The sequence below is a fragment of the Amblyomma mixtum genome, chromosome 10, assembly GCF_055824585.1.
Source record: "Amblyomma mixtum isolate Tamu chromosome 10, ASM5582458v1, whole genome shotgun sequence".
Lineage (NCBI taxonomy): Eukaryota > Metazoa > Arthropoda > Arachnida > Ixodida > Ixodidae > Amblyomma > Amblyomma mixtum.
The window spans coordinates 109,822,654-109,849,324 of record NC_143021.1 but is presented as its reverse complement, the minus strand read 5'-3'; the positions used below and the strand labels follow the sequence as shown (position 1 = coordinate 109,849,324).

At 48.8% G+C, this 26,671-nt stretch overlaps 1 pseudogene; it reads left to right on the top strand.

Moving 5' to 3' along the window:
- Positions 1 to 4,912: 4,912 nt before the first annotated feature.
- LOC149326654 (uncharacterized) lies at positions 4,913 to 13,953 on the top strand (annotated as a pseudogene).
- Positions 13,954 to 26,671: the final 12,718 nt, after the last annotated feature.

Sequence of the window (26,671 nt, the reverse complement as noted above, 5' to 3'; positions counted from 1 at the left end):
AAGTTGGTTCAAGCTTTGACACACAATGGTCTCGTTGCAGAGCAGCAGGTTTTCCGAAGAGGTGCTAGTGTCAACGTGCAACAGGCTACTCTTGAAAATGAAAACAAAGAAAGAAAAAGTAGCTGAAAATGACACTGGAAGTAAGAACAAAGGGGTGGTAGTCCCATATGTGCATCGGCTGTCTCACCGATGGAAGAAGATAGCGGCGAAGTTTGGGGGCAAGGTCTTGTTTTCAGCGCCTAATAAGCTGAGCAAGGTTCCGGCGTCAGTGAAACGCAAGAAAGAAAACGGCAACGCCACAGAAGGGTGCGGAGTCCGTCATGCCACTCAGTTTGTGCACTGCAGAGTTGGAGTCGTTTACAGGATTCCGTTCTCGTGCGGCCATTTCTACGTGGGTCAAACAGGCAGGTGCCTCAACGAACGCCTTTTGGAACACGCTAATTCTTTGCGTGGCTCCGGTTTGTCAAAACTGGCTGCACATTGCAAATCCTGCCTATGCACTCCGTACTTTGACAACACTGTTGTGCTGTATCGCCATAAAGAACAACTGGTACGGGAAGTAGTAGAGGCGTATCATATCTGCACAGAAGGTGACTCATCTGTGAGCAGCACTTCGATAGCCTTGTCTAAGCGCGAGATATATCTGTTGGAAAAGCGTGGGAGCCTGTAGGTGCTTACCTTTCGCCAATGGTTTTTCCTTTCTTTTTATGTTAGTGGTTTGCCATGACGCTGTGAGCCTGTGACGCAGCGATTAGAGATATGTGGTTTATATTTATATGTGGTTTTCCGATTAAAACAGTCAGTTGTAAGTCAGCGCGTGTTTGTGTCTCTCTTTTTCTTGGTCCTCCGTTTTAGTTGCGCTGTTTCGTTCCTTAAAGATGAATTTTTTACCAGCCAAAAATGCGCACACAAGACAGAACCACAAGGGACCAGGGCTGGTCAAAGCCCTAGTCCTGTGCGGTTCCCTCTTGTGTATGCGTCTTCCTTGGCTGGTAAAAAAATTCTTCCATAAGTCTCCAATTTGCCTGTGTCCTCAAGAAACCGCAGGATCCCTTACCGCTACTAGTCAAATTTCACTAAAGCGAAAATAATACTAGCAACTGCTGATGATCTCCTAGGGAAACAGGATTCCGAAAGTTTGAGAAGGGCAGTGGGAGTCCACGCCAGGTGGAGTAGTGAAATTTGACTCGCAGCGGTGAGGGATCCTGTAGTTTGTGGAGGACACAGGCGAATTGGAGACTTGCACAATTTTTTTTTTTTTACCAGCGAAAGAAGACGCATACACAAGAGAGAGCCACAGTGGACTACGGCTTTTACCAGCCCTTGTCCTGTGTGGTTCTGTCTTGTGTATGAGTCTTCTTTGGCTGTTAAAAAAATACTTGCACAAGTCTCCAATTTGCCTGTGTCATCGCAAATTGCAGGATCCCTGTCCGCTACAGGTCAAATTTCACTACTCCACCAGGCTTGGACTCCCACTGCCCTTCTCAAACTCTTATAATACTGTTGCCCTAGCAGATTACCAGCTGTTTCTTTTATTATTTTCGCTTTATTAGTACACCCTCCTGGGGGAAGCTGCTGGATTCTGTATTTTCAAGAGATTTGTGTGGCATCCAAGTGGCTTGTAAAATGACAAATAGGTGTAAATACTGCCCAGTGAATTTGCGGTGCCACAACGACAGCTGCAGCTAGCTATCATTTCGTGAAGCAGCAAAATGGCCTTCATTTTTAGAGTGGTGAAGTGTTGAGCATTTTGTCTCAAACATGAGTGCGAAGGGAAGTCTTTTTATGTTGCATGAAAAGAAGGAAATTACAAGGACACTGAACTTTGCAAGAATGCCCCATGCCCTGCCATTCTTGCTCTATCTTTGTGAACCTAACAAAATCCAGAAATCTACAAATACTTTGGTTGATAAAGACAAGCTGTCATGCACTCATTTGAGCAAAGTAGATTTTCGTTTAAGCCAAACTTAAGTAAATCAGTATCTCAATATATCAGGTAAAAGTAAATGCAGTGAAGATTAGCAGAGTATTCCAGTAAATCAGTGCCTCATGCAGAAGGTTATGCAAACAAATGCAAGCTTATGAGCTTCGTATGTACATGGGCTTGCCCAATATATGCACATAACAGAGAAGATTGCCTTGGAAATATATTTACCACTGCAGGTTACAGCACTTCTTCGCCAGGTAGCAGATTACAATAGGAGTCTGCATAGATAGGGCAATAAGTAATGCCAGAGTAGTTGAATACAGAACTTACTAGCCAGGCCGTAGTTCTCAGAGCTTGAAATATTTGTCCATAATACTATATGGCAGATAAAACTAGCAAAGCAATAGAGAGAGACAGAAAGTTCTGTAATGAACTGAAAAATAATATTTTTCTGGCATTTAAAAACACCGACCTGCTACTCAGCATGGGCATGGACATAGGAGGGAAAGACGAAAGGAAAGAGGCGGAAAAATTGTTAAGGTTTAGAAATTTCAACCATCGGTTGGCGCTGCCTGTGCAGCGCTATGTTGTTCACACTGCGTGTTGCTTCTTTCCTACTGTGCCTATTTAGCGTCGTATAAGTGTTGGTCGTCTTTTGTTAGTATTGTTTCGTCGTTATATATGTTTTTTTTTTCAAGGTCGAAGTTTTCTACTTAACTTGTTTTGTACTGTGCCTCTCCTGCTTGGACCATATTTGGTCCGCGGTATGTGATAAATAAATAAAAAAAATTATAACTTTAAACATATTTTCAGAAATGATGTAGCCATTAATTTTGATTGGTTTTATGGGGTTTAACATCACAAAGCAGCGCAGGATATGCGGGACGCCTTACTGAAGGACTCTGGTAATTCGACCCCGAGGTTCTTTATATGCGCTGCCATCGCACATTACCTATGCCTCTAGCATTTCGTCTCTATCGTAACGCGACCTTCATGGCTGAAATTGAACCTGCGTCTTTGGGTACAGCAGCCGAGCACCATAACCACTCAGCCACCGCGACTGCTCCCATTTGGGGTGACATGCATCAGAGTGGTGACTGACAGGAAGAAAGTTCACTTCAGAGAGAGTGCGCAATGATGAGAAGGTTTGGTTTGGTTTATCGGGTTTAACGTCCCAAAGCGACTAAGGCTATGAGAGACGCCGTAGTGGAGGTCTCCGGAAATTTCGACCACCTGGGGTTCTTTAACGTGCACTGACATCGCACAGTACACGGGCCTCGAATTTCTCCTCCAAAGAAATTCAACCGCCGCGGCCGGGATCGAACCCGCGTCTTTCGGGACAGCAGCCGAGCACCATAGCCACTGAGCCACCGCGGCGGCTGCATTGATGAGAAGGTTTTAGAGTTTTGTCTAGTCTATCAATGCCATCTAATTAGACAAAAACTCATTAAGAGTATATGCTGCTTATGGCAGGCTAAGGGACCTAAAAGAAAGCAATATGTCGATAAATTAGGCAAGAGTAGCCTGCTGTCAGCGACCACTCTACTACCCGAAAGGACAGTTAGCTTTTAAAAAAGCACGCCGTGTCCATGTCCATTCATAATTTCAGCTGAGATTTTAATTTGCATTTTTTACCAACCCATGCAGCTCTCGCCCCATCTGATAGCACTAACGCTACGATTTTTCCTTCAGTGGCTCACTACACTGTTCTAAATTTTAAGCCTTTTATAGTGTACAACACTTTGCCTGACAGCTTTGCAGAGGCAAAGAGGTTTAAAATTATTCTTCTTGAGCATACTGCAAGGTGCGGTTCTTAACTTCTGCATGCCGGCCTAAGGTATAAAACCTCATCCTTATTCTCCCAATGACTTCTCTCAAATGCTCCATATCTGTGCGTGACCTGGCTCAGATGTACTCCGTTATCACTTCCAGTACCTCACTGCCCATCGTAAAATGTTCTTCCCTTTTCAGAATCTTGAATTTTCCTTTAGCTCTCTTCATTTATAAACTAAGTATTTATTTCCTCATTCATCAACTATAAATCCTTACCGCTTATACTATGGCAATCAATAACATGAAATCAAATGTACTAAGCTTCATAGGTTTGCCTTTCCCAATTCAACGCACTGCCTTGGCAGAGAGGGTCACCTCATCTAGCACTGTCACATCCCATTCATTGTAGGTGCGGTCTGCAAAGTAACCAGCCGTTGAGTTAAGGCCACTGCTGCCAAAACTGCCCTTGTGACTAGATTCATACGCTAGGATGTAAGAATTCGCTTTCTGCAATCATCATCACAAACATACTCACTAAGCCTTCTCGTCACGGAAGGAGACTGACAGTGACTGCAAATTAAGGATGTGGTGTTTATCCCTCATCACTGTCGACTCGTGAACACATGCAGTGCAGCACATTACTCTTTCTGCTCGACATTCGCATAAAGCAGAGAGAGGCTACTCAGTCTGTTGTCTCATCGGTGACAAGTTTTCGCTCGCCAGCTATCTCTACCGGAAGTCTCGTCGGTGTCATTCGTTAGAAAGCCTCTCAAATCACTGAACACTTGGCCATCGTTAGCGCTGGTTTAGTGAGTCTAGACTGACCACAGGGGGTTTCCGAGCATGACAGGCTGATGCAATGCCAACAGGTTCTGCCAACTATCCCACCAATCTCCGTCTACATCGTCAGCAAGCACTGAGTGTTGACAGGTGATTTCGATGGTGTTCCAACCCAGAAGGGTTGAAGTGGCTCCAAGGCCAATATTTAAAGTGTTGTGTTCCACTCAGCACCGGTGATTAAAGCTTGCTAGAATGTACCTGTTGTATAGTTAGTTCTTGTTTCCTTTTAAATGTGAACACCGCCAGGGGGCTACAGTTGTGTATATATATATGTGTGCGTCACTGAATAAACTGGGTTCCGTTCCATGCGTTTGCTGTCATGGTTCACGGTCTTCAAGGGCGGTTCACGCCTACACTACATTGGCGACGAGGATGAACGGAAGAGGGGGCGTAACAACCTTTTCGCTTCCAGCCATGAGCTTTTCCGGACTCGCACCACCGCCCCCATTTCTGCCTGTTCCAGGTCGCCCGGCTGTTCCTTGGTCACAATGGGTGCGACTATTCGAGAACTACATGCTGGCTTCGAGAGCGTCTGATTTTTCGGCAGAGCGTCGCAAAGCCCTTCTTATCCACAGTCTGGGGGTCGAAGGTCAGCGAATATTCTTCACGCTTCCTGTGTCAGCCAAAAAAGAAGGTAAGAGCGCTACCACTAAGGATCTGCCAGCAGATAGTGAGGGCGCAAGCACCGGATTGTTGCCAAAACAGACAGACACGGTACCTTCGCCGTTGGACCATGCGGTTACAGCCTTGGGGAACCATTTTACCAACCAAACCAATATCATCGTAGAACGTCAGAACGTCACCTTTTTCGCAAACGCGTCCAGCAGCCAGGGGAACCTATCAACGAGTATGTTGTTGCATTGCGTGAGCATGCAGCAGCTTGTTCGTTCACCGTGCTTGAGGATGCGCTCTGAGATCAGTTCGTGAGAGGCATTTCTTCGCAACATTCCCGTGAGCGTCTGTTGCTCGATGGCTCGAGTCTTTCTTTTTCGCGTGCTGTGCTTTCGGCCACTCAACTAAAACAGACAACTTAGGACGTCCAAGCTTTTGCATCTACAAGTGTACAGCATGTTCTTAGCAAGAGCAAAGCTCCCTTCCACTGCTTTCGTTGGGGCTCTAATCAGCACTCTGCTGCGTATTTCCACTGCCCGGTTAAAGGGAAACCCTGACAATGCTGCGGTCGGGTCGGTCATTTCAAGTCAGTGGGTAATAAGGATTGACGCGTTGCTTCTGTTCGGGAACTGAGCAGTGAAGAACGCAGTGACGTTGCAAACATTCTTGTAGTGGCCGCATCTACTCAGCCTGGTATTCATATTGATGTCATAGTAGGAAACACTAGCGTAACATTCTCAATTGACCCAGGATCAGCAGTTTACATCATGTCGTATAGCTTCTTCAACCAGCATTTCTCCAGTAACGCACACTGTACTTCCCCGCCAGTTTAGCTATTGAACTATTCAAGACAGCCCATACCGGTGCATGGATGTTTTGTCTCGGAGGTTACGTACCGTCTATCCCAACAGTAACGAGGCTGCCGCGAAGGCTGTGGGAGCAGGCGCGCGGCCGTGCGGCGGCGTTGCGCTCGCTGTCGCTGGCCGGCGCTCGCCCGCTCCGAGGGTGCAGCAGTTGACGTAACTTTGCACCCTCACCCTCGTTTCATAGATATGATAAAACTAGGCGCGTAAGATGTGCGCGCTGCGCTTTCGCGTGTTCGGAGCGCTGTTGCGCCGACCGCGTACGCACTGTATAGCAGCGGTGCTCTTCTTTCGTTACGGGCAACTGCGCCGAAGTGGATATGTCGTGTCTTTCGCTATATGATTATTCCTTCTTATGTACCATACACCATACCTGAAACGGATAACAAGAATATGATTTTTCTTCTCGTTTTGACGCGTCTAAATTAAAGCAGGGTAACGGACTTCGAGATTTATAAAAAAGCTTTTTCCTGGTTGCGTTGCGTACTGCCTCTTTATGCTGCTGAGGTGCACGCAATTGGGGAAGCTGTTAGCCTTTGGCGGTTTTCGAGGCCACTTATCTGTTTTTTTTTTGTCTGCAAATTGTTTCTATTAGTCGCCTACTATGCCTGTAATTGAGTGCAATGCTTCATTGTAATAATTTCTTTCATTTGCTTGTGGCTAAGTTTTTTTTTTGAAGAAAGAAACTGTGATGAAGCCTCTCACGTGCAGCCTGCATACACTTAATAGCCATAGTAACCAGGGGGCTAATAGAAACGATTTCCAGATAAAAGAAAAACAGATAAGTGGCGTCGAAAGTCGCCAAAGGCTAAAAAGCTTCCTCATATGCGTTCACTCAAGCATATAAAGAGGCAGTACGCAACGCAACCAGGAAAAAGCTTTTTTATAAATCTCGAAGTCCGTTACCCTGCTTTAATTTAGACGCGTCAAAACGAGAAGAAAAATCATATTCTTGTTATCCGTTTCAGGTATGGTGTATGGTACATAAGAAGGAATAATCATATAGCGAAAGACACGACATATCCACTTCGGCGCAGTTGCCCGTAACGAAAGAAGAGCACCGCTGCTATACAGTGCGTACGCGGTCGGCGCAACAGCGCTCGGAACACGCGAAAGCGCAGCGCGCACATCTTACGCGCCTAGTTTTATCATATTGTCACGTAGCAGTTGGTACAGGTAGCGCCGCGTCCAGACGGCAGAGGAACGCCAACACCGAGATGATGCCAGCGCACACCGAGACGGCCAGGATGGAACGTCGAGCTTCGTCTTCTTCAGCAGCGAACCTCGTGGCGCACGAGCTGCGTGCCGAACAGCCGCCGAGCGGCTATTGTTGTAGACGCGGCATTACCCTCCCTCTCGGAAAGAGCATCGGCCCGATGCTTTAAGAAGAAAATAGGGAGAAAGAAACAAAAAAAAAACAGAGTAACGCACAGCACTGAGTCACTGAATGTCTCGCGAAAAATAGGGCTTCATCCGCACTACATGAACAATCTCTGGTCTCTGGTGACGGCGAGTAGTCCGGGAAGCCCCATCAGGGAGGACTTCATAGGTTACGTCGCTTAGCTGACGGACAACTCGGTAGGGGCCGAAATACTGCTTGAGCAGTTTTTCGGAAAGGCCACGGCGTCTAATGGGGGTCCATACCCACACTTTGTCGTCCGGGGCGAACGTCATCAGTCTGTGGCGGCGGTTGTAACGTCGGGCGTCACGGTCTTGTTGGTTCAGGATGCGCACTCGTGCAAGTTGTCGAGCTTCTTCTGCGCGAAGCGTGAACTCCTCGGCGCCAACGTCGGGGTCGCGGCCATCATGGGGCAGCATTGCTTCCAACATTGTCGACACTTCGCGGCCGTACAACAGACAGAAGGGCGTCCTCCGCGTGGTTTCCTGTTGAGCCGTGTTATACGCGAAAGTAATATATGGCAGGATATTGTCCCAAGATCGATGCTCAACGTCAACATACATGGACAGCATGTCGACGAGAGTTTTGTTGAGGCGCTCGGTCAGGCCATTCGTCTGGGGATGGTAGGCGGTTGTTTTCCTGTGAGTAGTGCCACTCAGCCGCATGAGGGATTCCAAGAGTTTGGCAGTGAAAGCGGTGCCTCTATCCGTGATAATTAGTGCTGGAGCGCCATGCCGGAGGACGATGCGTTCCACGAAAAATTTCGCAGCCTCGGCTGCTGTGCCGCGCTGGAGGGCCTTGGTTTCAGCGTAGCGCGTAAGGTAATCAGTAGCGACGATAATCCACCGGTTTCCCGAAGATGAAGTTGGAAAAGGGCCGAGAAGGTCCATGCCAACTTGCTCAAACGGGAGTCTGGGCACTTGAACGGGATGTAAAAGTCCAGCTGGCTTGACAGGGGGTGTTTTTCGTCGTTGACAATTACGGCACGTGCGCACATAGTGTCGTACAGTCGCCGCAAGCTTAGGCCAGTAATAGCTCTTTTTGATCCGAGCCAGAGTGCGGGCGTAGCCGAGGTGACCTGCGGTGGGCTCGTCGTGACACGCCTGCAAGATTTCTTCACGGAGATTCGATGGAACGACGAGGAGGTAGTCGCTTCCGGTTGGAGAAAAGTTGGCTTTGTACAGCACGTTGTTGCGCAGACAAAAGGAGGACTGGGTTCTTGCGAAGGGCTGGGGAACCTCCTCGGTACGTGCTTCCAGGAAGTCGATGAGAGGTTTCAGCGCCGGGTCCTCACGTTGCTGACTGGAAATAGTCGCTGCGTCTACGGCTGCGATGAGAGGAAAGTCCGGTTCGTCGTCGTCGCGCGCAGCCTCGACTGGATATCTGGACAAGCAGTCGGCATCGTTGTGCTGGCGCCCTGATTTATAGACGATGGACATGTCAAACTCCTGAAGGCGTAAGCTCCAACGCGCAAGGCGGCCAGAGGGATCCCGTAAGTTCGTCAACCAGCAGAGAGAGTGGTGGTCGGTTACAACTTGAAAATGTCGGCCGTACAGGTAAGGTCGAAATTTTGTCACAGCCCATACCACGGCAAGGCATTCTTTTTCGGTCGTGGAATAATTAGATTCGGCACGAGACAGAGTGCGGCTGGCGTATGCTATTACGCGCTCAGCGCCGTCCTGCCACTGGACGAGTACAGCACCGAGACCCACGTTGCTGGCATCTGTGTGGACGAGAGTCTCCGCACGAGAATCGAAATGACCAAGGACAGGCGTGGTTTGCAACCGTCGCCGTAATTCATCAAATGCCTGCTGCTGCTGTTCTGTCCACGTGAATGGGACGTCCTCTCTTGTAAGATGCGTCAACGGTGCAGCAAGTCGGGAAAAGTTGGCAATGAACCGCCGGTAATACGCGCAAAGACCCAAAAAACGCCGGACCGTTTTCTTGTCCGAAGGAGTGGGAAAGTTGGCGACGGCAGCTGTTTTAGCAGGATCCGGCCGGACTCCACGATGGCTGACGACATGGCCCAGGAAAAGGAGCTCCTCATAACCAAAGTGGCATTTCTCGGGCTTCAACGTCAGGCCGGCAGATCGTATAGCCTCTAGCATGGTCAAGAGGCGCTGGAGGTGTTCTTCGAACGTTGGCGAAAATACAACAACGTCGTCCAGGTATACCAAGCACGTCTGCCATTTCAGGCCCGACAAAACAGCGTCCATCATTCTCTGAAATGTTGCTGCAGCTGAACACAAACCGAAAGGAAGGACCTTGAACTCATAAAGGCCATCCGGCGTCACGAACGCTGTCTTCTCGCGATCCCGCTCGTCAACTTCGATCTGCCAGTAACCACTTTTTAAGTCCAGCGAAGAAAAGTAGCGCGCGTGCCGCAACCGGTCAAGAGAGTCGTCAATGCGTGGTAACGGGTAGACGTCTTTCTTGGTAACCTGGTTAAGCTTCCGGTAGTCAACGCAAAATCGCAGACTACCATCCTTCTTCTTAACCAAAACCACAGGCGAAGCCCACGGGCTCCTCGACGGCTGAATAACACCATCCTGCAGCATCTCTTTGACTTGTTCAGCTATGGATTCACGCTCCCGCAGTGAGACACGGTATGGGTTTTGCCGAATTGGTCGGGTACTGCAGTCCGTAATGATGCGGTGCTTAGCGAGAGGCGTCTGTTTGACTGCCGACGTAGACGAGAAACAGTCTTGGAACTGATGCAGTAGGCCGACTAGGCTCTCCCTATCGACTGGGGGTAAGCCTGGGTTCACGTCGAGGATCAGCTGAGGTGTGCAAGAATTGGACGTTTCGCTCTGGAGGGCAAGGCAGTCGTTAATTTCGGCGATGCCCTCGAAGTATGCGACCGCAGTGCCTTTGGCGATGTGTTGCCGTTCGGTCCCGAAATTCGTTAGAAGGACATCTGCCAGGCCGTTCCGTAGCGTGACGATACCTCTGGCGATGCAGACCCCATGAGAGAGCACAAGCGCAGTGTTCTGTTCTGCTACGCCGTCAGCACTGCACAGGTCGTCACAAATGACGGTAACGAGGGCACAGGATCGCGGAGGGACGGTCACATCGGCGTCGATTATGCGCAGGGCCACTCTGCGTGGTTCGGTGTCGGCTGGAATCGTTCCAGGGGTCGAAAATGTTACCAGACGATCAGGAAGGTTTATGATGGCACCATGCTCACGCAAGAAGTCCATTCCGAGGATCAGGTCTTTGCAGCAGTGCGGCAGAACAACAAAAGTGCCAACAAAAGCAGAATTGGCAATGGTGACTCGAGCAGTGCATCTTCCGACAGGCGTCATGAGGTGACCCCCAGCAGTACGAATTTGAGGTCCATCCCAGGCTGTCTTTACCTTGCTGAGGCGATCCGCGAGGTGCTTGCTTATGATCGAAAAGTCCGCGCCTGTATCGACTAAAGCAGTCACTGGGTGCCCGTCAACGTGAATGCGGAGGTCGGCGCTAACTGCATCGGTGTCAGGGAAACTCGGGTTCACAGAAGCGTGCTGCGGCGGCATCGCGATCTCGGCATCGCGCTCCGGCGGCGTTCGGGGGTCTTCGTTATATCCGCTGTCAGCAACCTTCCCCCCTGAGGTCGCCGCTTTCAGTTTCCCCGGCGCGGGCTTGGAGACCGGCCCCGCAGTCCATCTGAGAAAGCCTGGCGGCTGGGCGACGTGACGCGTGCGGGAGACGGAGATCGGGGTCGGCGGTTAGAGGTGGTGTCATGGGCAGCAAGGTACTCCTCTATTTCGTGGGGTCGCTCACCGAAACGGGGACAAGGAGCGTCACGTGGGAAACCCCGGAGGCCGATTTCACGGTATGGGCAACGGCGATACAGGTGGCCGGCTTCCCCGCAATGGTAACAGAGCGGCTGCTGATCAGAAGTGCGCCAAACAGCCGCCTTCCGGGCCGGTGGACGCATGGCAGGTCCTCGCTGAGGCCGCTGGTAGAATGACGGTGGCGGAGCGGTTGGCGGCGGCGGGTGGTACGGCAAGCGTTGCACAGGTGGCAACTCGGAACGGAGAGCCGCGGCGTAGCTCATGGGGCGTGGCTCCGGCATGACTGGAGGAGGCGGTGAAAATGCTTGACGAATCTCGTCGCGCACAACCTCGGTAAGAGCCGCAGCCGTCGGGTCAGACGAGGCAAGGGTCAGTTTCTGCAGCTCTTCACGGACCACAGCGCGTATGAGCTCACGCAGCGACGCATTGTCGCTGGACACGCTCAAAGAAGCCGCACTGGCGCTTGGCTCTCCGCACAAGGAGTCATTTCGGCGGCAGCGTTGATGCAAGGCCCGCTCAATGGCGGTCGCCTCTTTGATGAAGTCGGCTACCGTCTGCGGGGGATTCCGGACCAAACCAGCGAAGAGTTGGTCCTTGACACCTTGCATCAGGTGGCGGAGCTTCGCGGATTCCGCCATATCTGGGTCAGCGCGCCGACAAAGACGGGTCACGTCCTCGGCGAACATGGCAACGGTCTCATTAGGCTTTTGGACGCGAGCGTCCAGGAGGCGCCGCGCACGATCCCGGCGGTCCGTGCTAGCAAAGGTGTCCCGGACCTGCTGGCGGAAGGTATCCCAGCTTTGGAGATCGGCCTCCCTGTTCTCGAACCAAATCTTGGCTCCGTCTTCGAGGGCGAAATACACGTTCCGCAGCTTCTGCGCAGGGCTCCATTGGTTGAAATCGGCAACCCGCTCAAACTGGTCAAGCCAGTCTTCAACGTCTTCGAAAGTGACGCCATGGAAGCTGGCTGGCACGCGGGGTTGCTGGAGCGTCAAATGTGAAGCGCTAGCCTGAGCCATGGTGGTATGCTCACCAGGTCGATGAGTGCGTGCCTCTTTTGGGAGGAGACCAAACTCTGGGACCAGTCCCAGGAGGCGGCGGCTGCTGCGGTGAACGGGCGTGCAGACAAGGGGTAGCTGGTCGGGACTCGATGAGCGGCTGTCTGAAGAGGTGTTGGACATGGGACGTCGAGCCCGCACCTCCACCAGTGTCACGTAGCAGTTGGTACAGGTAGCGCCGCGTCCAGACGGCAGAGGAACGCCAACACCGAGATGATGCCAGCGCACACCGAGACGGCCAGGATGGAACGTCGAGCTTCGTCTTCTTCAGCAGCGAACCTCGTGGCGCACGAGCTGCGTGCCGAACAGCCGCCGAGCGGCTATTGTTGTAGACGCGGCAATATCTATGAAACGAGGGTGAGGGTGCAAAGTTACGTCAACTGCTGCACCCTCGGAACGGGCGAGCGCCGGCCAGCGACAGCGAGCGCAACGCCGCCGCACGGCCGCGCGCCTGCTCCGGCAGCCTTCGCGGCAGCCTGGTTACTTTTGGCACAGACGGTACATGGTTCGTACAGCATCCATTTTGTTTTATGTCGTGTATCGGGGCACTTCGCTTCTCGGTATCGATGCTGTTAGGGCTCTTAATCTAAGAATTGATGGCTGATCCCTTTGTTGGCTTGAGACAACTGCCACTGCAGCTGGTAGCCAAGAACAATCTTCTGTAAAAGAAACGCATCCCTGTTATGCTGGGCTCCCCAGCACCTTAAGAGAAGAGTTCCATTGTCTCTTTGGAGAGGGCATTGGTCTGGCTAAGACTTTTGTTCACCAGGTCAAAACGCGTCCATCCGTCCCACCCACTGCGTGTAAGCTTCGCCGCCTACCACGTTTATTACGGCATTCGGTCTCAAAAGAACTTCGTCGGCTGGAAGAGACGGATGTGATTGAGCGCGTCAACGCATCAGAATGGGTCTCCCCTGTCGTCGTGGTAAAAAGAGAAAAAAAGATGGAGGGATTCGCCTGTGGGTCGACCTTCGAGAAGCCATCAAGGCCTTCGTGCCGGACAATTTTCCGCTTCCCCACACTGAAGAACTTTTGTACAGCCTTGTGGGTACAACACACTTTTTCCAAGTTAGATCTAGCATCTGCTTATCAAGTTTTGCTACATCCAGAGAGCCGTGATTTAACAGCTTTTGTAACACACGACGGACTTTATCGCTTCCGCCGCTCGGCCTTCCAACGCATGACGTCGCAAATTCTTCAAGGATGTCCTGGTGTCTTGTTTTACATCGATGACTTCATTGTTTTTGGAAAGAGTGAAAAAGACCACTGGACAAACCTTGCGACCGTTCCCAGGCGTATAAAAGAAGCAGGGCCCAAGCTAAATGACAAGTGTGTATTTTGCACAAATTAACTTTAATTCTTAAAGCAGCGTGAAACACCGGACGTAGTGGAAGAATCAAGAGACGACACAAACGCTCGTGTCGTCTCTTGTTTCTTCCACTACGTCCTGCGTTTCGCGCTGCTTTAAGATGAATCCGTTCCAACTTGCCCAGTTTTCTATTCTCGTGAACTTTCATTCTTGGGCCACAGAGTCACGCCCGATGGCATCATTCCACAACCGGAGAAGGTAGAATCCATCAAAAACATCCCTGCTCCCGCGGATGCTGCTGGTCTTCGATTCTACCTTGGCTTAGTGGAATATTACAGAAAGTTCGTTCCAAATTACCCGATGTCGAGCCTATGCGGGCCCTTCTTCGCATGAATGTGCCTTTTATTCCGGGATAGTAGTCCGGATGTTCGACGCATCACTTCCAGTCGTTGTCGCCACAGATGCATCCGGCTGCGGCCTCGAGTTCTTCAACAAATGCATGGGCACGAGTAAGTCAGAATCAGAATCAGAATTTTTTATTAGTCCATTATTTCAACAATGTACAACGATATGCAGAAGGATGTCCCATAGTCGAATGACTGAAAGGTGACCTCCACAGTGGCGTTTGCGTCAAGTACTCTGTCGCCTGCAGAAAGCAGGTACGCCGTGGGGAGAACGCAAAGCGCTGGCGTGTGTCTGGGCTATCAAGCATTGGCACACGTATTGTTGGGGGCGCCACTTCACACTGTACACAGATCACCAACATCAACACAGATCACCAGGCTTGGGTATCTCTCTTGTCCAGTCAAGGTACATGTCAGGTCAGGGATGCAGTATGGAAACTTTTCATAAATGGGACAAATGTACGATTAGGAACAAAGAACAGTGACTATCAGTGGACAGAATCCACTGACGGAAGCCAGTAACCCTGTCGGATCACACCCTGAAAGGCGGAGCTTAAGTGTCCCCCTAATTTTTCTTCCTCTCCTTCATTTGACTGCACTTTTAGGCGCAGCCTTAGGACTTCAACGGTTACATTAAAAAAAAAGAATGATAAGCATGTTGAAAGTCGACTTGTGAAATATGTAATGGTTTCTAGATTGTCCTCATAATATAAGAAAAAGAAAGTCAGAAGACGGAACGCAGCAAATAAACGAGGCACACACACGACTGGAATAACAACCATGCTTTATACAAAGAAACAGTCTCACAGGAAAAAGGTGGCACAGCATGCGCAGCTCAGTCATAAAAAATCTACATTCTAAAGATGTCTCGCTTTTAGCGTCGTTGCGGAAAGAAGCTTAGTTCCTTCTGCATAAGGGAGATAGAATGATTGCTGATACAATCATTCTCTTGCATACTAATGAGGAACGCCTCGAGGATTTTGCGCTCGACTTTTCCCTGGCCTTTGCCAAAAATACTGAAATTAGAAAACAGCGTGTAGCATACGCATTCCCAGCAATGTCGAGGCAAGTTAGCACCGGCCGTGGAGGACAGACATTTGTGGTGCACTTTCATTATTTCATTAATACAGCGGCCAGTTAGGCCAATGTACACTTTTTCGCAGGTCAGCGGAATCCTGTGTACCACACCTGTGTCGCTAGTCGCAAGTGACAAGAGGATCAACGCAGCGGTTTTCATGCTGCGCCGAACAGACCAGATGATAAGTCCTAATGCAAATAAAGGGAACCAACGAAAAAAGACGCAACACAAGAACAAAGAAGGCACACACCACAACGCTGGACTTACAACTGATTTATTGTGATGAAGAATTGGTCAATTTAAAAGAATTTCCTGCCTGCGCACACACCCTACAGACAATACGCTTCGCGCACCACATGGTGACATGGCTACTATAATGATAAAAACTTGCACTCTTTTTCGGTGATAATCACGTACGGCTCACTGACGCATTTCTGCTTATTCTTTCTGATCAGGAAAGCCTCCAATATCTCACGCTCACGTTTAGATTTCCCCCGCCCGATAATGCTGGTAGTGTGAAAACTAGGAGTACACTTGCAGTCCTTTACATGCAAGGCTAGATTGCTGCCTGTGCCAGTTCCCAAAGTTGTGCGATGTTGCCTCAGGCGCTCATTCAAGCATGCTCCGGTTTGGCCTATGTAGATTTTCCCGCATGACAATAGGATTGAATACACCACGCCCACTGCGCATGTGGTGAACATAGTCTGGTGTTTGGTCTTGCAAACACCAGTTCTGCGCAGGTCTGCAGAGGTTTGGGCGCACAAACCGGACAGTTTGCAAGGGGAAGAAAATGCCATAGTGACATCAAACTTCTGAGCCACTTTTTTCAGACCATGTGAAGTCTTGTGGAAGTAAGGCATGACTTCCAACTTTCTTGATTTCACTTCTACTGGCCTGGCAGCCTTTGAAGATGACTTCAGTTTTTTCCCCAAGGATTCCGCCACCGCCAGCAAAACCGAGGGAGGAAACCCAGAACATTGTAGCCGTTCAACCTGCTCCGCCAGACTTTGCTGCATCACATGAGGGCAACTCTTCTTTAAGGCATTCAAAAAACACAAGTTTGCAATGCCGCGCTTCACTAACTTACTAAAAAATCGTCAACATATCTAAAAACCCTTACAACTTTGACTCGATGCTACAGGGCTCTCTGAACGACACACGTGTTGTAAGGGTTTTTAGATATGTTGACGATTTTTTAGTAATTTTGAACTTGCCCGAAACTGACCAGCTTACCCGTGGCAGACAAGATTTTAAATATTTTTAGCACATGTTCTACGAACTTGGTTTTTACGCATGAGATTCCTTCTGACAAGACCATTAGGTTCCTGGATATAGAATTGACTTTTTTACCCAATCAACACGTGTGCTGTAAATATGCGCCCAGGTCTAAGAAGGCACTGTTGCTGTATGATTCGGCCCATTCTAAGTTAGTGAAGCGCGGCATTGCAAACGTGTTTTTTGAATGCCTTAAAGAAGAGTTGCCCTCATGTGATGCAGCAAAGTCTGGCGGAGCAGGTTGAACGGCTACAATGTTCTGGGTTTCCTCCCTCGGTTTTGCTGGCGGTGGCGGAATCCTTGGGGAAAAAACTGAAGTCATCTTCAAAGGCTGCCAGGCCAGTAGAAGTGAAAACAAGAAAGTTGGAAGTCATGCCTTACTTCCACAAGACTTCACATGGTCTGAAAAAAGTGGCTCAGAAGTTTGATGTCACTATGGCATTTTCTGCCCCTTGCAAACTGTCCGGTTTGTGCGCCCAAACCTCTGCAGACCTGCGCAGAACTGGTGTTTGCAAGACCAAACACCAGACTATGTTCACCACATGCGCAGTGGGCGTGGTGTATTCAATCCCATTGTCATGCGGGAAAATCTACATAGGCCAAACCGGAGCATGCTTGAATGAGCGCCTGAGGCAACATCGCACAACTTTGGGCACTGGCACAGGCAGCAATCTAGCCTTGCATGTAAAGGACTGCAAGTGTACTTCTAGTTTTCACACTACCAGCATTAGCGGGCGGGGGAAATCTAAACGTGAACGTGAGATATTGGAGGCTTTCCTGATCAGAAAGAATAAGCAGAAATGCGTCAGTGAGCCGTCCGTGATTATCACCGAAAAAGAGTGCAAGTTTTTATCATTATAGTAGCCATGTCATCATGTGGTGCGCGAAGTCTATTGTCTGTAGGGTGTGTGCGCAGGCAGGAAATTCTTTTAAATTGAGCAATTCTTCATCGCAATAAATCAGTTGTAAGTCCAGCGTTGTGGTGTGTGCCTTCTTTGTTCTTGTGTTGCGTCTTTTTTCGCCGGTTCCCTTTATTTGCAATATGAACCAACTAGCCCAGCAGTTTGCACTCCTGATAAGTCCTACCACGTGAAACACATGAGCACAGGCGTGAAAGCTTGCAGGGAGCAGAAAAGACAATTGCAAAGGAAATGGCCTCAAGGTGTATTTCTCAGCAAAAACGCACAAAGAAAGCTGCCCTTTGAGAGTCGTTGTGACAGAGGTAGGCACCTTGCAGTAGTGGGCCAGTATTTGCAGCGACATCTACAGACCATTACTGTTTAGGGACCCTTAAGGCCGATTCACACGACGGACCGTTCGCCCGCGGCCCGCGCACTACGTGTGCATACGTCAGCACTTTGAGGGGCGCGCTGTCGGCCGCCATCCATCCATGCATCCAGCGCGCCTCTCAAAGTGCTGACGTATGCACACGTAGTGCGCGGGCCGCGGGCGAACGGTCCGTCGTGTGAATCGGCCTTTACTATGATGTGAGCGCGGTCGCAGTGGTTGAAGTTCTCGGCAAAAGCGTCCCTGGAGCCAACTGTGCGTTTCCTACTGACATTGAGGACTTCTTTTACAGCATTTTCTATGGCGATCTATTTGTTGAGGCGCGTGAGAGGATTGAAGATCAGGGCCAAGTTGCCTTTCAAAATGCGCCGCCGCGGTGGCTCAGTGGTTATGATCCTCGGCTGCTGACCCGAAAGACGTGGGTTCGATCCCGGCCGCTGCGGTTGAATTTCTTTGGAGGAGAAATTCTAGAGGCCCGTGTACTGTGCGATGTCAGTGCACGTTAAAGAATCCCAGGTGGTCGAAATTTCCGGAGACCTTCACTGCGGCGTCTCTCATTGCCTGAGTCGCTTTGGGACGTTAAACCCCATAAACCAACCAACCAGCCTTTCAAAATGCATGTGGCGCGTCTATGGGTGCGTTGCTTGAGCTGTTAACAATTTGTCTTTCTTCCACCATTGTCGACTCTAAAGATGCTGTCTACGTTCAGAAAAAAGGAATCTGTATCGGGACAAGCGTAGCACCAGTATTGTGCCAGATATTTTTAGCACACCTTGACAACACATCGGAAGGTGTTCTTATTTACAAACGTGGGCTGGTTATTAGTTGGTTATTGGGGTTTAAGGTCCCACAGCAACTCAGGCTATGAGGCCTTTCGACCAACTGGGGTTCTTTAACGTGAACTGACATCGCACAGTACACGGGCCTCTGGAATTTCTCCTGCGTCGAAATTAGGCCGCCGTTGCCGCGATCGATCCCGCGTCTTTCGGGTCAGCAACCGAGCGCCGTAACCACTGAGCCACCGCGGCGGGCGCTGACAAAAGTGTGTGCAGAATTTTTAGATATGTTGATGATTTCCTGATTCAACATTATGTACAGCGCGAAAAACGAAGACAGGGGAAGAAACACGCAAACAAACAAGCGCCGACTATCAACTGAAATTTTGTTAGGAAAACTCGTGCTTATAGAGGCTTCAACCCAGCACGCGCAGGCGCACAAAGCATGAAACACAACAAAACAACAGAAACAGCGAACAAACCACACGTGCGCATTAGCCTCATTGCACTGCAGCAGTACTCTCAAGATAGTTGAGTTCTACCTGGTGCAGTGCCACCGAAGGCTTTGCAACGGAGGGAATGCGCGATGTGGCGTTCAGATACGCCTCTACTATTTCCCGACACTTCTGATTCCTGTGCCTGAAGACAACGTCGGCACGCCCCAAGTCAGGAACACACACGCTATCAGTTTCTTTACTGCAGTCACGGCAATATAGAGCGAGATTTGGTGAAGCGGCAGATGTCCCCAGCCACCTCTCGTGCTCTCTCAGGCGGACGTTGAGGCACGTTCCAGTCTGCCCAGAATAAATTTTCCCACACGATACGGGTATTTTGTACACAACGCCCGTGTTGCACGGCGCGTATCTGTTGGCGTGTCTGACAGCGCACGCTCCTGCAATGGGCCTCGACTCGTCCATTCTTTTCCTGACCGCGGCACAACTCTTGCCAACCTTATTCTGAGCAGTAAAAACCACCTGTATGCCCAACCTGCCTGCAACTTTTTTCAGACGATGGGAGACGCCATGTAGATATGGAATGGGAGCAATCTTTTTGTGACCGGCACTTTCCTGGGCTTTTTGGCAACCCCCTTTCATTTTCACCAAGAGCCTCTCCGCCAGACGCGCGAGGCTCTGTACCGGAAAGCCAGCCTCTTTCCGCCTTGAAAATTGTGCGTAGGAGCTTTCCTCTGCCAAGTGTGGGCAGGACTTATTCAATGATGACCCAAGGCATAACATTGCTATGCCATCTTTAACAAGCCTCGAATGACCAGACCCGTGGCTCAGAAGGGGTTTCTGCGATCGTGGTGCATATTTCCGACACACGTGATCTTCTGTTAACTATGGATTGATGTCCAGAAACTGTATATGCCGACTATCTGGCAACTAAAGAGGTAAATTTCAAGCCTTGTCCCTTTTCTTTAAAAGTTTCAACACGTCTACGCAGGTTCTCATGTCACTCCCTTCTCTAGTGAACACGAGGTAGTAGTCTACATACCGGAACACATCGATTGCTAGAAACATGATATCTTCTTCGAGCGCCCTGTCCACCATCCCAAGGAATATGTCGCCGAGGATTGGGGCAACTCTGGAACCTATACACCCCCCGACCGTTGTACGAAGCACCGACCGTCCCACTTCAGGAAGGTCGAAGCCAGATAAAAGAAAAGCAGTTCAAGAAAACTGTCAACAGCGACACCACTGGCATTCACAAACGCAACCTCGTCGTTGTCCTCAGTTAAGCACTGTTTCACTGCCTTCAACAGGCTGTCATGTGGAAGCGAGTAGAAGAGGTCCTCTACGTTTGTTTGCGTGTTTCTTCCCCTGTCTTCGTTTTTCGCGCTCTACATAATTTTGAACGCTCACCAACTCGCCCAGTTTTCGGTTCGGCTTGATTTCCTGATTCTTTCGAATTTTTTCACCCAGAACCTCTTTGTTTGGTTTTAGTTTGGTTTATGGGGTTTAACGTCCCAAAGCGACTAAGGCTATGAGAGACGCCGTAGTGGAGGGCTCCGGAAATTTCGACCACCTGGGGTTCTTTAACGTGCACTGACATCGCACAGTACACGGTCCTCTAGAATTTCTCCTCCAGAGCCTCTTTGTATGTGGTTGTAAACCACATTCTCACACTTTTTAAAGCATGCCCGAGTGCCTTTGGTTTTACGTATCAACTGCCCACTAACCACTCGAGTAGATTTTTAGAACTTCAAATAACACTTCGTGACGATGGTCATATTTGCTGGTGCTTCATGCCTGGAACTAAGAAGTCCTTATTACCGTACTCTTCGGCTCACTCCAAGATTGTCAAGAGAGGGATAGCTACGAACTGCTTCCGTAATGCACTGCAAAAGAGTTGCCACCACAGCATGATGGCAAGCTTCGGTAACCAGTTTGAACGTTTGGAGGCAGGCGGTTTTCTGAAAGAGCTTTTGAGGGCGATTGCAGAAACGGTGTTGCAAAAGATTAAGTACTCGAGAAACGAAAAAACAGTAGCGCCGATAAACACACACAGCTGAAGAACGACGTAGGACAAGAGCTCACTTCATCTGACTTTACTCTCTGAAAAGCGACCAAATATACTCAGTTGAAGAGGAACAGGAAGCCACCTGGTTCGGGGTTGACGGTTGTAGGTGAAGCTGAGCTTCCCAACGAGATAAGACATGTCTTGAGCAAGGGTCCTAAGTTTAGTCATGAGCCACGGGTTGGTGCACATGAGTTCCTGGCTCTGACTAGGCGCATCGCAGGACAGGCCTCAGAAGACAACAGGGAAAGGTGCCTACTCGATGGAGTGGATGCGCTGATGAAGGCTACAAGTAGCGCCGTCACCAAGCCATGCAAGGATCCCATTGCAAAAGTCGCGTCATATTATAGACAGAACAATCTCCGGCTTCTACAAGCTGACAAGGATGGCGGCTTTGTGGAGTTCCAAAGAAGAGCAGTGATTTTAAAGACCAGTGAGACGAGAGTGAAAGGAAAGGTGGCCATGACGTGCAGGGACTTGGAGCTGAGCAGGTTGTCTAACGGCATTGCTAGCAGTAAGAGCAACGCTCTCAATGTATTTTTTACTGCGAAAACGAACGAACCGTCGGTGCTGTTTAGAACAGTAGTAAGTGAAAACGGTACATGATAGCATATTCTGAGCAAATACTTGAAGAAGTACCTTAATTCTCTCCATAATCATGATCCGTTTGCTATAAAAAGCTCAGTGGATGTTGTTAGGTATCTTCAGGAAAATTTTTCCATTGGATACGTGTGTTCAATAAATGTGGAGGACCTCTATTACTCCGGGCCTTATGATGCATTGTTTACCTCTGTAAGAGATGCCATAGAAAGTACCGGGGCAATAGAATTCCCGAACGCCTCAGGCGTGTCGGCAGCGAATTTTTTGAGAATGCTGGAACATTACCTTAAAGTGACGTTTATATCTTTTAACAACAGTTTTATCGACAGAAGAAAGGGATATGCATCGGTTCTTGTGTAGCCCCGGGGCTTAGCAACATATTTTTAGCCTATATTGACCGCGCCCTAGAACGCAGTTTGACAGGGAAGGGAGTACAAAAGTGTTCACATACGAGGACGATTTTTTATTTGTTTTTAAAAAACTGAACGACGTGACCTACATCGATGCTGTAAGCAGTGTTTTGGAGATATTTAAAGATCACTGGAGGGGACTGGTTTTCTCGCATGAGATGCCCTTGCAGGGATGTTTGCAGTTTTTAGACCCGAAGCTTACTTTTGGAGAAGAACATGTATGTTGACAGTATGCCCCTCGAGCTAGAAAGGAGTTGCTACCGTATGCTTCAGCTCATTCTACGACAGTTAAACGCGCTATTGCTAATATTTTCCTCGAATCTGCACTCGTGAAGTCGTGTCAGCATGGTAAGCAAGGGAGCTTTGATACGCAGGTGGATCGATTAGTGGGGGCCGGGTTCCCAAGCTCGGTAATCACAGGTGTTGCTGAAGCTCTCCTACAAAAAGTCAAGGGCGCCATGTTTAAGCGGCCATCAGAGCGAAGGAATCAAGACGCGAAACCTGAAGATGTTCCGTATGTGCACAGGGTTGCCCACAACGTAAAAAAAGTGGCAAACAGATATGGCGTGCCTGTCGTCTTTTCGGCTCCACGGAAGCTTGCACAAGTCTGTGCACGCGTAGCTAGCGATTGGAAGAGGAACGGCTGCGGTAAAAAACATGGGAAGCACTTTGTGAAGTGCTGCATCGGCGTGGTCTATGAAATACTGCTGACCTGCGGGAAGGCCTATGTGGGCCAAACAGGCAGGTTCATCAAAGACCATGCAGCGGAGCACGCGCGCTCGCTCAAAGAAGTAGCAGGTGCGCACCTTCCCAAACACTGCGCAGAGTGCAAGCTGTGTCACCGAGCGGCAGAACATACGGCGTGGGAAAATTGTGAACACTGCAAAAAGTGTGAACCACGACTTATGGGATAAAGAATCTGGGCAGGAGCGGTGATAGTAAGGCACGGGAAGTTTTGGAGGCGTACGACATAAGGAAAAGAGGAAAAAGTTGTGTCAGCGATGCGTCTGTGAACCTTTTTAAAACTGAGTTTTGATATCTTGAACGGTTCTGTTGATATCAGATGAGATTACCTTCTGCGCATGCCTACTTTTTTGTATATTTGCTCGCTTTTCAGAGATTAAAGTCAGATAAAGTGAGCGCTTGTCCTACGTCGTTCTTCAGCTGTGTGTGTGTGTGTTTTCGGCGCTACTGTTTTTTCTTTTCTCGAGTACTATGAACCATCTAGCCCAAATAGAAGTTCTTTAAACGAAAATATTAAGGTTCGAGACGTTAAAAGGGTTAACCGAAAGGCAGTTCTAAAAATAAAAATTGAAGTGATGTCTTATGTGCATAAAATATTCCACACCATCGAAAAGGTCGCCGGTAGGCAGGGTGTCAATGTTGTGTTGTCTGCTGCCTGCACGCCTGTGCTCACGGGTTGCACGTGGCAGGACTTATTATCCGGTCTGTTCGATGCAGCATGAAAACCGCTACGTCAGTAGCGCCACAGGTGTGGTACACAGGATTCCGCTGACGTGCGCAAAAAGTGTACATTGGCCAAACGGGCCGGTGTATTAAAGAAAGACTGAAAGACCACCGCCATTCTCTGTTCCCTACGGACGGTGGTAACTTGCCTCGACATTGCCGGGAATGCAGCTACTACCCGCTGTTCTCTAATGTCAGTATTCTTGGCAGAGGAAAGGGAAAAGTCGAGCACGAAATCCTCGAATCATTCCTCATTAGTATGCAAGGGGCTATCTCCCTTATGCAGAAAGAACTAAGCTTAATTTTGCAATGGCGCTAAAAGCATGGCTTATGTTTACAATGCGGATTTTTTTATGACTGAGCTGCGCATGCTCTGCCACCTTTCCCGTTTTCTTCAATAAAGCACGGTCTTGTGTGTTTGCCTCGTCTCTTCGGTGTGTTCCGTCTTTTGGCTGTTTTTTTATGAATATGTACCAACTCACCCAGATTTCAAATCTACTGCATTGCCTTATAATTCTACGGCCGTTGTAGAGACGTGCGAAAAATAAATAACCGTCATTCGGTATTCAGCTCCCACAATAACATTCATGAGCAGCAGCAGTCCTTACTACCTCCGCTGCCTCGCACTGAGCTCCATGTTTTCTCCTGCGGAACCTTCGCCACGTTATCCCAGGAATTTTTGTTTTTATCTGGTCGGTCCTGACCCCTCTCTTAACGGCCACGATTCCGTTGCACTCAAATACGCTGTTTTATCCGAAGGAGCCTGCAGTTTTCAGTACTTCGCAGTATACGCCGTGTACAAGTCTAATGCATCCTTTTTACATCGGGTTTACGCATCCAAATGCGTTGAAGATGGAGCTAAGAGTCATGAGTGCAATTATTTTCCTTCGCAAGATCATTGCAAACAAGACGTTTTCCTTACTTGTGCGTAGCGCTAAAGAACATTCATTCAATCTCTGAAGCTTAGTCGTTTCTTCGAAAAGGAGCCAGAGTACATGAGTTAAGTTACAATTAAGGATTTGCAGCGTGCCGCTCTCGCATCGATGCAGGGCTCGGGCGGAGCAAGTCACACCGCATCTTCTGCTGAAGAAGAAATGTCCTCTCCCATAGTGGAGCCTGAAACGTTTGTCCCTGGCATCACGAGGGTTACAATCTTGGTCACTGTGAATCGATAACCTTCAGTCACTTTCATCGGCGCGTCAGTTTCCATGGAAGGCTGCAGCGATGTTGCGTCGTCGTCACTGGATTCGGTCGGCCCGAGCTTGCCTGTTGTTGAACGAACGGTGGTCCTTGCATTGCTGATAAAAAAAAACAATAAAGAAAAACCGTCGCGTCAGTTCGAGCTTTCAAGTGTGAAGAGCATAGGCAAGGTAATTTGAAGATAAATAAACCAGGAGGCTCTGATGTTTCAAGAGTAGGTGACTGCAGTACAATCCAAGAGCCTTCTTGCAACAATCGAAAAAAAGAAAGTCAGATCCATTCACAAAGTTCCGCGGCTTATCAGGTACTATTCTCTGTTAATGGTAAGAAAAATCCAAGGAACGAGTGAAATGAATATGCCCCGCCGCGGTGGGGCGATGAATAAAGGGTGTCGCAGGATTGAGTAAGGTCAGTCATGGAAGACCGCTGGTCAATGGAAGGTCAGTCATTCCCCTCCGTTTTCGTTATCATGGTCGAGCAAGCATAAATTATAATGACTACAACTTCGAGCGGCGAATCGCCCTTTAAGAATAATCGATCAGACTAAGTGTCAATTTGATTACATTCCATTTGGCACTAGAAGTATCACAGGACGGTCCACGTCCGCGGCTATGGACGAGGGTGGAGCTGGTGAACACTCTCAAGGTTAGGTAACACGTTACAAGAGCACACCTAAAAGTAGCAGGTTGAGCAACCACCGCTAGAGCTCAGTTGGTACAGCACAGTAAGCGGCATACGAAGGCCGTGGACTGGTATCACACTGGCAGCATGTGGTTATTTTTTCTTCTAATGTCTAATGAGCTATGGACCGGTATCACACTGGCAGCATGTGGTTATTTTTTCTTCTAATGTCTAATGAGCTATGAACCGGTATCACACTGGCAGCATGTGGTTATTTTTTCTTCTAATGTCTAATGAGCTATGGACCGGTGTCACACTGGCAGCATGTGGTTATTTTTTCTTCCAGAAGAGGGCAAATACGGGCTGGTTGGTACATGTTTTACGAATTGGAAAAACAGCGCAATCAAAGACGAGACACAAGAGAAGGACAAAACAGCAGCGCTGCTGTTTTGTCCTTCTCTTGTGTCTCGTCTTTGATTGCGCTGTTTTTCCAATTCGTATTTTTTTCTTCTAATGTCTAATGAGCTATGGACCGGTGTCACACTGGCAGCATGTGGTTATTTTTTCTTCTAATGTCTAATGAGCTATTGACCGGTATCACACTGGCAGCATGTGGTTATTTTTTCTTCTAATGTCTAATGAGCTATGGACCGGTATCACACTGGCAGCATGTGGTTATTTTTTCTTCTAATGTCTAATGGGCTAAGGACCGGTGTCACACTGGCAGCGTGTGGTTATTTTTTCTTCTAATGTCTAATGAGCTATGGACCGGTATCACACTGGCAGCATGTGGTTATTTTTTCTTCTAATGTCTAATGAGCTATGGACCGGTATCACACTGGCAGCATGTGGTTATTTTTTCTTCTAATGTCTAATGAGCTATGGACCGGTATCACACTGGCAGCATGTGGTTATTTTTTCTTCTAATGTCTAATGAGCTATGGACCGGTATCACACTGGCAGCATGTGGTTATTTTTTCTTCTAATGTCTAATGAGCTATGGACCGGTATCACACTGGCAACATGTGGTTATTTTTTCTTCTAATGTCTAATGAGCTATGAACCGGTGTCACAGTGGCAGCATGTGGTTATTTTTTCTTCTAATGTCTAATGAGCTATGGACCGGTATCACACTGGCAGCATGTGGTTATTTTTTCTTCTAATGTCTAATGAGCTATGGACCGGTGTCACACTGGCAGCATGTGGTTATTTTTTCTTGTAATCTCTAATGAGCTATATTTAAGGTGCAAATGATTACAGCTGCTAATTTGAAATTTATAAGCACCAGAAAATAAAAATAAACACATTTCCTTCTGCTTTCGTTGGTTTCGATGGCTGTTGACTTCCTTCATATGTTATTATGATGTGCGGCTCATTTCCCTACCCTCGGTATTGGCAATTCTGATACCATAGATAGCCTAAGAGGAGCGGAAATAAATGCATTAGACGACCGGTAACAAGGATGAATGTGGCGCT